This window comes from Chlamydotis macqueenii, chromosome 5 (genome assembly GCF_036417535.1).
Source record: "Chlamydotis macqueenii isolate bChlMac1 chromosome 5, bChlMac1.mat, whole genome shotgun sequence".
Taxonomy (NCBI): Eukaryota; Metazoa; Chordata; class Aves; order Otidiformes; family Otididae; genus Chlamydotis; species Chlamydotis macqueenii.
In genome coordinates this window covers 53,765,157-53,778,736 of record NC_141560.1, presented here as the reverse complement: position 1 = coordinate 53,778,736, position 13,580 = coordinate 53,765,157, and the positions used below count along the sequence as shown (strand labels likewise).

The 13,580-nt window shown below is 50.7% G+C and overlaps 1 protein-coding gene across 1 annotated transcript in view; it reads right to left on the bottom strand.

Moving 5' to 3' along the window:
* The window catches only part of HRAS (HRas proto-oncogene, GTPase), a 41,798-nt gene extending 31,496 nt beyond the window's left edge, over positions 1–10,302 (bottom strand). Inside the window, exon 1 of the mRNA XM_086748797.1 lies at positions 9,965–10,302. The gene's annotated coding sequence lies outside the window, so the exon portion shown is untranslated. The remainder of the gene's footprint in view (positions 1–9,964) is intronic.
* Between the last annotated feature and the right edge of the window lie 3,278 nt (positions 10,303–13,580).

Genomic DNA, 13,580 nt, shown 5'->3' with positions numbered 1-13,580 from the left:
CTTCCATTGCACCCGCAGAGCAAGCCACGTTGAGAAAGTGTTACTGGTGGTTGTCCACCTCCATGCATCGGCTGCCAGTCACATCCCAGTTCCATAGCAGGAGCTATTTGATTACTGTGATCTGGTTTGTCGGTGGTGGGGTTTGTTTGTTTTTCCCTGTATCTCTTCCCCTGGGATTTATTCTGAAGTTCCTCTAAGCTGCAAATTGAATAACCTCACTCTAGATGCAGACTTTGAAATAAAGGAGATGAAAACCTGAACTGACCTGAGAGATGCTGCACTGCCAGCCAGCCCATGGTCATGGCAGTCAACATAGTTCAACCAGCTTCAGCAGAATTTGTACTAGACCTGGTAACTCTGTTGCAATGCAATTGCAGGGCTTGCCAAAAACCATGTACTTCATAGCATGCTCTTAAAAAGCCCAGCCCTCTGCCAGGCACTCAGCTTCCCACCTCTTCACAAGGAGCACATTTCAGACAACTTTCTTCCCGAGGACCCTAAAGAGGGCTACAGAAGCAACTGTGCACTTCTTTCTTTTCAAATTGCACATCTTCCTCTAAAACTCAGGCAGACTTTCCTTTGTCTTCTCAAGAGTGTCCTGCAATTGCCTTGTTTTCTCTTTAAAATGGTAGAGATTGCAGACCAGCTTTAGTAGTTCAGAACAAAGCCACAACAACAGCCCAATTTGCACCCATGAATTGGTGACTGCAATATCCAGCTTACTGCCCTGGGCCTTTAGAAGTCCCCAACCAGGGACCAGAAGGTACAGGGACTAGTACCTTACGTGCTGTAATCTTCCACTTTTTCTTCTGCATCGATTTAATCTCCAAAGCTGGCCAGTATCACAGGGTCTTCCCTACCCACTTGCCTGGAAAAACCACAACCAAAACCTTCCTTGCTGCCACAGCCAGCACAAGGACTCAGCAACAACTGCCCTGTTCAGAAGAGGTGAACAGGCTACAGCTCCATTACAGTCAAAGGAGGAAGAAGATGAACCTAAATTCCAGGAATTATACTTCTGCAGGGGCATCTTCCATCAGCAGTTTCATCTGAGCAGCCTCCCTTCACTCACCTCCCCTCCTGAGCAGGTTTATCATCCATCCACTCCACAGTTGCTCTGAATTACCCCAGAGGTGACCGTATTTCAGCAACAAATTAAACTGTCGCAATACATTCCTTTCTACAGTGTTTTATAAAATATGTGAGCCCTGGCTGCCAGAGAATTGTTTTGGAAAGATTAGATTAGGTGCCTCGGAAACCGCTTTGAGGAAAAAGTAAAGGGCTTTTTTGCTTCTTGAAGAAGTCTACTTTCTTTTTTTTTTCCCTTCAGGAAGTTTTTTTTATCCTCAAGGACTTCATCAGTTAATCACATCTTATTTTTTTAGATCTTTCCACAAAAAGTGGCTCAGTGCAGGTAACCAAAAGGGCGATGGCTTGTTTTGCAATCATCTGCTGCCAACACGAACCAAGATCCTAAAGCCCTCTGGCTTTTAAATCAATCCTCATCCAGAGGGCTACATCTCTTTCCAACAGCCCAAATTTCCTTACTGTTTTTCCAACCTACAGCAAACCAAGACACTCAGTTTTACCACAGGATATCTATCCATTTCTGCAGACACAAGCCCCACTTACAGCCTGGAAGACTTACATGGAAAGGACTGCTATTCCAGCCCTCCACTCACATCACTTTTAAGACCGGATACCTAAAACATTAAAACAACAGACAAGACAATCTTGTCTGAAACAATAAAAAGAAACAAAATCCTACCTTCTCAGGGTTCATTGTGATGAGAAAGCATTTCACTCATCAGAAAATCAGATTAGAAACACATCAACACTCTGGTGCTGAATCTTTTGACGCTCATCAGTTACCAAAGGAAAGGGGAAGTTGATCTTGCAGTCAAAGCACTGGACTAGGACAACAATTTCTGTTCTTCTCCAGGCTGCTCCTGTTAATGTGGATTTCCACTCCTCAGTTGTCCAGCTGTAGAACAAGAGGCCATAGTAACATCTCTCCTTTCTCTGCCCAGTGTCTGTCCTGGTTATAGGCACTGGTAGATACTTGGCATAGGGACACATTACCCCCAAGCAGTAAGAGTGATCGTATCTACCAAATGTTGGGAAGAAGAAAGAGAAACTCACAGATTAACATAATTTCCACAGTCAGAACTTGTCACTTGGAGCACAGGTTTGAGGAGCAGCAGGCCTGGACACTTCACAGGTTGGAAAAGGGTGGCTGCTTGGGATGTACCCCGCAGAAGAAAATGAAAAGCAAAGGTGTAAACTGATGTGGAGGAAGTATTCTCTCTTACTCATACAGACTAACATGTTCATTGGGGAAGGAACGTGGAGCAGAGGACTCTTGTCTGGCCTCTGATAATCAGGTACAATAATTGTGGGGATCAGATGACTAATTATTAAGCAAATGTTATTCAGGGTCTGAAAGTCCTAGTTTTCCTCCTTGCAGGACAACTGTCCAAATTCTTGATGGATGGCAGATAGGAAATTACCTCAAGAAGAAAACCGTGACAGTGCTTGCTGCAACCAGACAAGAAAGGCCATCTTCTTCCTATTTGTATTTACCTGCTACAAAATAGGGAGAACTGCTCTCATCCCACTGAGGCATTGCCTTGTTAGACCCACGCTGAAGGGCTGCTGATGCGGGCTGCTATAGCCCCCCATGGCAGGAGGACTGAGGTGGGCTTACGACGACACTGTCTAGGATCAGCCCTAAAATCCTGTAGTTTGTGGTAGGGGTGGTACCAAACCAATCTCTTGGAGGCCAAAGTTAATCTGCAGTGGTATGCCCACAAAAAGCACTTAGCTGCAGCTCTAAATAACCACTGTCTGGTTTAAGAAAACTTGTGTGCTCCAAAGCATCCTCCTGTCACAAGTCAGCAGCCTGTCACAAGTCAGCATGGTCAGCAGGGAAACAGCAACATTCACAAGGCAGCCAGCTGGTGGACCTCCCAGTCCAACGTCAACTGATTGTCTCTTATCACTGTGCCTGCTCAACAGCCCCATGCAGATCATCTGCACATGGAACCTTCCTCTGCGGTGGCTTTCTGGGACGAGTACTGTGGCTTTCGTCCCTTATGCACAAGGAACCATGGTATAATTGTACCAACTGTACCAGATGGTACAGGGATCAGCGAAGAGATCTCCACCCTTGTCCATCCACCTCCCTGCTCTGTCACAGACCCAGTGAGACTCTGCACACGCCCCTGTGACTAGGAGCCACACCAGCACGCAGCCTGCTTGCTTCTGCAGAAAAGCAGGAGCAGAAGCGCTTTTCCAGACCTAGGTCTGACTCTCTCACATCTATTTCCCACTTTCACCATAGTCATGGTGGTCACTTCTTTCCAGCGCCTGTGTGTTTTGAGAATGAATACCTTGATGTTTGGAAATTCATGGGGGTCACCAGAATAGTCAGAGAGTTGTCAGCTGCGACTGAGTACAGCAGGATGGAGGACAGACATCTGAACTTCACACTCAAGTGCAAGTCACAGCCACCATGTCCCCCAGTGGAACGATGAGGCAGAAAGCAGAGCAGGGATTTGCGTGTACTTCTTCATCCATCAGCAGCTAGACTGACTGCCAGATGGGACCAACTGCCACAGCAACGTCCTCCCCCTGCCTAACCCCCCAGCACTTATCCTCACACCCCCTCCCACATCAGCAGAGCAAGAAGCCGGCACACGCCTGTCGAAGCGGGTCAGGGAGCAGACCATTTGCCCAAGGCTGCTTGCATGGAAAGTGGGACAAGCCCTCCAGAAAAAGCTGCCTGGCCTCATACAATATCATGCAAATCAGGAAAAGGCCGGGGGAAACAAGACTGGGGGAAACAAGACTGGGAGAAACCTTGCATGACCAAGGTTATACATAAGCTTATATACACAGCCTCTGCACACAAGCGGGGGAGGCAAGGGGTCTGTGGGCACACATGTGTGCACGGGCAGGAGGTACCTCCTGCTTTCACCGGCATTTGCTGGGTCTACAAAGGAGAGAGCCACGCTGCTCACAGCAGGAGCCTAACACGGTGGGACCCAAAATGAGCCACTGCATCAACAGACATGGATAGATCCAAGTAGAGACAATGGAAAAGTGACTCTGGCTGCTGCACTGGCAAGCTGGGGTAGGACACGGGATGAAATGCATCATTTGCAGACGCCAATTTCATACATTCAACCTTATTCTATACGCATGGTTTGGAGCAGGCTGAACAGAGCTGGACGCAAGCCACAGAACTGCTGAAGACAGCGCGGAGCAGCAGAGCAGGCTCAACACTAATACTAGAGCAAGCCTACACAACGGCAGCCTGTTACCCCAACAAACCACTGACGAACAGAGCTCACTTCTCAGCAAGTCTCTAAACAAGATCTCTGCTTGCATGGGGCACAAGCACTTGCTAGCCAGACTCTCCTTTGGAGATTTTTCACTGGTCTGCTTTTCCCAGGGGAGACAATTCCTTGCACTCCTGCTGCCGGCCGGCCACGCTCCAATTCAGCCTGAACGGGTTGCGCTCCACCTTGCGCAACGGCAGCCTCCACAATGCCTTTTTCCACTGATCTCCTCCTCGCTTCTCTTCCTGCAGAGCCTCACCCAGGGAGAAAAGGGGAGCCCAGAGCAGACCCCACTGTGCACACCCACATCTCTCATTTCACTCCTACTCCCTGGCTTTTTAGATCTTGCTCATCTCCTCCTCCCAGCAAGAGGCGGACGTTCTCTTCGTTTCACAGGCCACAGCTTCTCCCTCATTTCTGCTGTTCTCTCAAGGATGCTAAACAAGCAAAAGACATATGGGCATCTTCCCAGAGACATTGCAGCAATCTCTCTTTTTTTGTATTCATCAAGTTACTGCTCCCACACATACGCATATAAACTCAGCTCCACCAGCTCTTGAATTTAACTTACATACGAGCAGTCTGATCTATAATGGGTTTAGCTATGCAAAAGGAAGAATCCACTTATAGTCTGGCCCACAGCACTGTATTACGCAAGCACCTGGGCTGCCGCTGCCTCTGCGTTATCCCAGTGCCCCTCACCCCGGACGTCCTACCCTTCTAGCAGACAGGCTGGATATCTGCTGGGTCGGTATCACTCCTGCAGTAGAAAAGAGCCCAGTGAGATAAGGCAACCAGCTCAGCTAAGACCACAGAGGGAGTCAGGACTCCTGGGTGCACGGTCCTGCACTTTAACCGCAAAGGCACCTTTCAGAACAGCTTGTGTCTGTGCTAAGAGCCCACGCTGCTGTCAGATGGGCACCAGGGGCAGGTCGTGCATTAAGACAGTGAGCAGAGAAAGACTATTCCCTCTGTAGGCATTCAGGTCATTCTGTGTCACACACAGCAAGCTGTAAAACTATATTCACGCACTGAGAAGTTGATAATGAAGTTTTGCTTTTGCTGAACCAGTAATTAAACAGTGCTGGTCTCACATTACAAAGAGAACAAGAAATAGGTGAAAACACACCGAACAAAGCAGATCATCTTGAAGCATTTTCCTCTGGATATCTGTAATTATAAACCAAACATCATCAGCTTCCCTCTCTCCCTACAGTAAATAATTAACTGCAAAAGAATATTCCTCCTGGCCCCATTCTCCCCAATCAATTTTGCTTCGCAACGACGTGCTGCCTGGATTGCTCGCTGTGTCAGTGCACCGGAGTGTTATCCAAAACATTTCACAAGACTTACAGCAGCAGTGTAACTGTTAAATTCAGTACAGCAGAGACCTTTTCTCTCAGGTACGAGAGGGCATCATCACGTAGCTCTCAGTACTTAAAGCAGACAGCTATGACATACATGGCTTAGCTCATTCACTGCAGCAACATCACTGCAACCATCAGCGGAGGCGAATCACGCACTCCGAGCACTCCCATCACACTCCTCTGGACTGCCTGAGCTTTATTGCCAAGACATAGCAAATTTCCTCCCCTGAAATACAACATTTTCTATTCCTTTCATTGTGTTGCTTTGAGAATATCCCCCCATAGATTTAATCCAGGGGGAAAAAGAACAACAACAAAACCAAAACAAAACAAAACAAACAAACCCAAAAAAACCCAACAAGTCTTCTCCATAACACCGCTTCAATTTTTAAGAGACTTTGATCCTTGAATACCAGATCTAAGTTTAATATGGTGACTGCTTGGTCATGCATGATAACCCGTCCACCTCTTGCTACTTACCCTCATCAACTTGACACTCACACAGACTCCAAAAGTAACGGTTAAGCTAGAAAACCTTCAGAGCACTCATTCTTTTTGCTGTTTTTTGGGATGTCACCCCAGAGGGGAGAAAGGATGATGCCAGGAGGAAAGCAGGACTGCCTGGTGGGGAGGCTGGGCTTGGTCGGGCAGCAGATGGAAGCAGGTTGCATACAGATACACAAACAATGAACAACGCAAGGTCTGCCATTTGATCCTAGTTGTTCTCTTAGGATACAAAGTCAAACCCACCTTAAAAAAAAAAAAAAGGCTTAAGGAAAGCACAAGTGAAAACAAGAACTGAGAAAAACTTCCAGAATTGCAGGAACACCTTTCCTGCAACAGCCAGAAAATCCATGGAGAGGTAGAGAAGCATTACCACTGAGCAAACACCTTCATACTCACATGCAGTTTGGGTTTAGTTTTACATTTTAATGGGTTTAAACATATACCAGGTGTAGTTGAGCTGGCTATGAAGTGTTCAAGACAAATCTCCACCAGGAAGGTGGAGAAGAAGAAAACTGGCTAATTTAGACTCAAAAAGCATGGAAAGAGAGGTTGAAAAAAAGAGGCAGAAGAAAGAATGAAAGGAAAACCATGACACAACAGATAAAGAATAATACAGGGAAAGAAAAAACTAAACGAAACAGATACTGAGGACAGTTCAGGAAAAGATAAACCATGAAAAAGTGGAATGAAAACTGGAAGAGAAAGATAAGAGAAAGAAGAACGTGCCATGGCAGAGCAGCTGAATGGGTGTTGGCAAATAGATCATTTGTTTAATCTCATCCGCATTTGCCAAATAATTTGTTTGATTAATACTCTTTTGTAGTCTTCAGCCAGCTATGGAGCTAATCAAATATCATTTCATAAATACATTAATAGATTAATACAGGTAAAATTCAAATATATTCAACATTTTTATCTGCTGCTTAATAAGCTGTGGTTGCAAGTTTACACTTCAAAAATGTTAAAATAGTAAGCTGATAATAAATTACAGCTAGATAAAGAGTGCTTGGAGCACAATCACTTCATTTTTTGTAGACCAACAAAAAAAACACAGCAGCATAAAACATCCTGAAAGACAGGAGATGAGACATTTCTGACCCTTGCTTTCATCACCCTCCCACAAAGAACCCCTTTCTACAGGCAGTACTTTTTGTCTTAGGTTTTACGTGTTGAATATTTCCCCCATATTCAACTCTTTTACTCCTTAAAGCTTTTTTACCGCAAGAAAACCTGGGGAGCTCCAAGAGCAGCCTAAGAGGAAGGTAAATTTGGGGTGCACCAGCAGCAGGAGGTGGGGCAGTAGGTGCCATCTCCACCCTGGAAGCAAACATTTACATTTGTGAGCTGAGCTTTGCTCTTCTTAAAGGGAAGGGAAGTTAGGTGGAAGATGGTCACGTGGACAAGGATGCCTCAGGACCTCTGCTCTCACAGGGGAAAAAGCCTCCCAAGTACCAGCAGCCTTTTCCAAACCTCCCTAGGAGAATTAGGAAAAAAAAACAAAAAAAGGTCAGCTGGCAGTTTTTCAGTCTGTTTTTTTTTTCCCCTGTCTCTGGCCCAACCCAATAGCAAGGGAGCCCCCTTTGAGAGTCCTCAGATGACAGGGTGAAAGCCATGAAGGCAGACCATCTCCACATACCCGGTGGCAGGTCTGCCAGGGAGCCCCGTGAAGCTGCACTGGACTCGAAGAGGAAACCGTAGCCATGGCCTTCTAGGCGACATCAGAGAAACCCGAGGTTACTGCCACCGCTGCTCTGCCTTCACCACTGATGGCAGCCAAGAACCAAACTCACCGTAGGAGGGAACCACAGCAAGGGTAACTCCTTGGGGCCAGAAAAGTGTCCCTCAGGTCCTAAGTCCTGTTCAAATATTACAGCGATATCCCAAACTGAGGTAATTATTGCTAATCATAAGATCATTTTTATGTAAACATGGAGAGTATTACCATGCATACTTCATCTCTTTTTAATTAAAAGAAATAAGAGGTTTACTGAGACAAAAAAAAAAAAAAAACAAACCACGCTGACAGTTCCCACCCTAAAGCAGACTTTTCTGCAGTGATAACACCCATCAGCCTCCAGACCCACCGAGAAGACGGAACAGGGAAATCAATCAGCATTGGCCTCCCCGGTGCTGAAATGAAGCAGTTGGCACATTATTAATCACACAGGGAAAACGTCTGACGAGGAGAAGGAAAGGACCAGACACACAGACGGGAAAAACACATGGATTCAAAGTCATGGCTGTGTTACAAACACATGGGAAAATCACGCAAATCACCAGCTGCAAAAATCAAAATACTCTGGAGCTCCGCAAGGATAAACACATTAGTAGTTCTGACCAGGAGAAACCAACGCCCACCAAACAACCCTCTAGCAACTCTTTAGTTGAACCCGCACAAAGCTTCATGTGCTTTTTCCTCCGTTCAAAACCAGCTCCTGCTCCAGTCTGTACAACCTACCCATCCCAACCAGACTGGGGTTCATCGCGACAAAGCCTCACTTAGGAGCGTGCACCTCTTCTGCATCTCAAAGACCTACCCAGGAGCAACTCTGCACAGCGCAGGCTAGAGACGTGACTTCGCTCATTGGAATTGTCAATGCTGCACTGTCCTGCTTCTGGCTGTCCTAAGCATTTCTCCAGCCACTCCAGAGTTTGCCAGTCCTCTCCGATTCCTCATCAGCCCTTTTGTCTCCACGCACGCTCCACCGCTCGAGGCAATTAAAATGCACCCCCAACCGGGACCCATATGGGCTGAGCGAGCCACCAGACGCACCTGCTCCCACTTGGGGCAAAGGGGTCGCACCCCCAGACCCCGTGATGTTCTTGCACAGCAGGCAGGGTGCAAGCAGCCTCGGCAGGCCGCAGACCCCGGGGGCGAGCGTCCCTGGGAAGGAAGGGAGGTGCCACCAGCTCCGCAGAGCCGCACGCACGCAAGAACAGGGGGACCTCGCTCACTGATGCACGAACCTGCGCCTCCGCCACCTGCGCACCCCGTCTTGCGCCTCACCCCTGGCCTGCGACATCTGGCACTGCCCTGAAGCTGGTCTCTCCTGGGGGGTGCAGCTCTGATGGGGGGCAGCCGAGGCCTGGCGGGCACCTGTTTTGGCAAAGGGAGGGGAGTCCCTTGGGAGCATCACAGGGGCGAGGTGGGGGACGTAAGAGGATGAGGGAAGGCGGGTGCAAGGGGCTGCAAACTGGGGATAAAAGGAAGAGGAGGGAGAGGGGGCAGAGAGGGCTGCAGCTTGGGGATGTGGGGGTGAATGGGAGGGGAAGGGGGGCAAGGAAAAGGGGCTGCAGCTTCGCGGGGGGGGGCGGGGAAGGTGAGGAGTGCAAAGGGGGGGCAGGAGGAGGGCAGGGGATGGAGGGCAGAAGGGGTGCAGAGGCCGCGGGTCGGTGGAGCCCCACTGCCCCCCACCTGGGCGGCCCCGGGCAGGCAGCGCCCAGGGAGCAGAGTCATGGCGCGGGCAGGCGAGCAGGTGGGTCCGCGCCACCGCCCACCGGGCCGGGGCTCCCTGCCTCCATCCCCTCTGCCCCCCCGGGATATGGCGGGGGGCACCCCCGGCACTGCGGGGGTACGAACTTCTCGAGGGGGGGCGTGAGGGGTGGGGGGCTGCAGCCGCCCCGCTAACAGGTGGCGGGGACGCTGCCACCCCGCCCCCGCCAAACCAGTGGGTGCTGCCCCCCACCCCTCCCACGACGGCGCGTCCCACCCCCCCAGCACCAGCCCGGTCCCCGGCAGTCACTCACCCTCTCGTCCACCGCGCCGGGCGGGATGCGCGTTCCGGAGAGCGGGGGCGCGGAAGTTTAAAGCGGGATAAGAATATTCTTTGCTTTTTCTTCCAAGGGAGGAAAAATCAACCAAGACAGGGAGAACCCCCCGCCCCCCGCCCGGCCCGGCCCCGCCAGGGGCTTCAGCCGCGCGCCGGCCCGGCGGCGAGGTGAAGTTTCCACCGCGGTGGTGGAGGCGCCCCCGGTGTGCCGCGCCCGCCCCGCATTGGCACCGGGCGCCGGGGCGCTCTGCCGTCGCCGCCGCCGCCCGGACAATGTGCGTGCGGGGGGAACCCAGCCGAGCCGACCGGGAGCGCGCCCCGCCGGCGGCCGCGGCACACGCCCAGGCCCTGGGCCCCGCCCACCCGCCGCTCAACGGCCGCCCGCCCGCCCGCCGCCCCTGATAGGTGGCCCCCGCCGCCACCGCCCTCCGGGTGGGCCGCGGCGCCTGTCAATCAGCTGCCACGGCCCGCCCGCCCGCCGCGGCCTGGCCGCGGGGCGGGCTCTGGGGCGGCGGCGGGCGGTTGCGAGGGGGGAGGGCGGCAAGCCGCCGCCTTGCTGCGGCGAGCGACCTGCGTCGCCTTCGCGCCCCTTCCCCTGGGAGCTGCGGTGATCCCGTCTGCCCCCCTCGGGGCTGTGTCTCCGCTTTTCCGCTTCCCCGCTTCCCGCCCCGCGGCGGCCCCTCCTTGGGAGGTCCCCGCAGCCGAGGTGAGGGGAAGGCCCTGCGGCCGCTGCTCTGCAGCCGCCGCCCGCCCGATCCCCTCCCCTCGGCCCGCCCTTCCCCGCGGCTGCAGGGTGCCCTGCCCGCCGGGGGAGCGAGGGGCACCGCGGCTTTCCCGGTAGCTGGCGGGCTGGCAGCCCCGACGCGGCGTGCGGGGTCACCTCAGCGCCCCGGCTGCCCCGGGGCCTGCGGGCCGCCGCTCGCCTGGCTACGGCCGGCCGCGGGAGCAGGGCCGCTGCCGTCGAAAGGGCACGGCCCTCCGGGTTACGCGGCGGGGAGAGCCCTCGCCCTGCGGGCAAGGCCCGGCGCCGCCCGCAGCAGGTACTGCCCTGCCCTCGGCTGCCCACCGAGGCCCGGCAAACAGCGAGTCTTGGGGAAGGAAGGCGAGAGGCTGCTGAACGGAGTGTTTATCACCAGTCACAGTCCCTAGCTGGTAACCCGTCGGCTAAACCCAGCTCACAGGGCGCTTTTATCTGACCCCTGAAAATGCCTAGAAAAACAGATGAGTCCACATTATTCAGGAGCAGTTTAGACAGGCCACAAAAGAAAAGGCACCTGAATTGCCTCTGTGTAAGACAGCTGGGGTCTAATTAGGCTTAGCAGCAGATAGGCACTGTATGAACAGAATTACTCCAATTACAGGCAAAGGCGAGAGAGGCTCTGATCCTATTTGGTCCCGCAAGGAGCACGGCTAAATCAGAGCTGGTGAACTTTGATGAACTCAAGCTTCATTCCATGAACTCAGGTCTGTCAACGCAGCACTTCCCATCCTGTCACAGTGTGCCTGTGTTATCAGACATTTTCTGCTGTTAGGCACCGTGATTCCCCTCTTACTTTGGAAAGTGGATAGTGGATTGCATAGTCACCTTGTTACCCAGGAGCATGCAGAAGTGATCAAGCGTTGATGTAAAACACGATGCTGAGTAAAGTATGCATTTCTGTACTGGAAAAGCACTGTTCACTCTCACATACATTTCAAGCATGCTGCCACAGTTTATTGTTTAGAGAAGTATCTAGTATCTAGTAATCTGAAAATGGATCTAGAAACCATTGTTCTAGATACTATGCTTGACACATAATAAAAAGAAAGCTCATGCCCTGCAGAGCTTGTAGCGAGAGTAGATTAAGTGAGTTCTAAGGATACCTGTTGAGAGAGTTGTGCAGGTTTTCGCAGGTCTCATAGACATGTTGCACCAGTACAAACAAACCTGCCAGAGCACTTTCTAAAAGCCAGCACGCAAACCGACAGGTCCAAACAAAAAGTCTTTAACCTACCTTGAAACTCTTTGCTTGTTTCTAACAAGCCCTCCTGATTCTGAACAACCTCTCAGTTCTCCACAGAAGCAAGGACCGCAGCTCGCAAAAACACAGCATCTCTCCTGAGCAAGCCAACAGCAGGAGCAGCAGCACACAAAGGTGATGGGTCTCTTCACAGGCAGACACACGTACACACGGCGCACCGCCTCTCTGCGCTACCTGTCTCGTCTTGTTTTAGCCGTTTCTGGTGAGCAGGCAGGGTACTGGAGCATGCAGAAATCTCGCTTTTTGAAGCACCCTGAAAGCAGGCTTGTATTTTTCAGTACCTAGGTGGCCAGGAAGAACTTACTAGGCAGCAAGAATCAAATTGGTAGTGTAATACACACAGCTATGGGTGAACCTCAGTTTCATGCTTCTTGGGCTTCTCAGCAACCTACAAGAACCAAGAAACACTAGAAGATGGGACCGAAATGGCTTCTTTCTTGCTCATTCTTCAGTGCCAGATCACATCAGGGTGTAAGATACCTGAGGACTACTTGTTTGCAGACTGCTGGAAGACAGAGGCATAATCACCTATTGGTGAGTCATAACCACACAATCGCATAGGGGTGATGACACAAACTTGTGAGGACACAGAGAGCTTAGAGATGTCTTCTCCCCTTTTTTATTTTTGGATTTAAAAAGCAAAGTGTCGGCCAAAATCCTCAGTTGTTGCAAAGCAGCATAGCTCCATTGCTTTTGACAAAGCTGGGCAGATATACACTTGCTGAGTTTATAGCCCATTCTGTTTGTAAAAAAGTCATTCTGCCTGGACAAATTCTTCCTTCCTTTCTCTAAACTTCAGTTTAATTCTAAGAAAATGTCTGGCCTATCTGAGGCCTCTGGAACATGGGACGTGCAATGCCACAGCAACAACACTGCAAATGCCACTGCAAGAAGGCAGTTCATTCAGTCAGCTAACTAGTTACGCTTTTAACTCGTCCCATGGTGTCTCCAGCTGCAGTGGCAACAAACTCCTCCAGCTACCCACGAGACATCAGTGCAGCTCCTGTGCTCTATGTCAAACCTCAAGGTAGGGAAAGAGAAATGCGTGGCTCTCCAGAAATCCTGCAGTGCTACTATTGCAAGCCTTGCCTGACAGGAGAGGAAGGCTAGTCAAATACTGGGCCCACTGGCATGCGGAGCAATAAAAAGGAAATGGAGAGAGTTTTTCCTGATTGTTTTCACCAAACTGTATGTAGCTTGCAGGTAGGAGGCCATAACTCATGGACGTGCTTATCCCATCATGACTTTTTGTAACAGCACTCTAAATTCAGTCTGGGAAGGTACATCACTGATTTTTGTAGATGCTGTGACCCAAAAAATAACTCCTTCATATTGTCGTTCTCTCTTCAGCCTCTGAAAGAGGGGAGTCATAGACAAGGCATGAGCTTACCTCTCCACTGTGTGAAATACAAACTTATGCCGAGGTTAGTTAGCAACTGAACTTGTTCATTAGCTATAGATCAAGGGTATCCCCATCATTTTTGAAACATTAATCTTTTTTAGAGTTATTTCTAGTAGAAACACCCAGGCAATGGCCAAGTTGAACTATTCTTTCTTTCCTCCTAAAAAAAC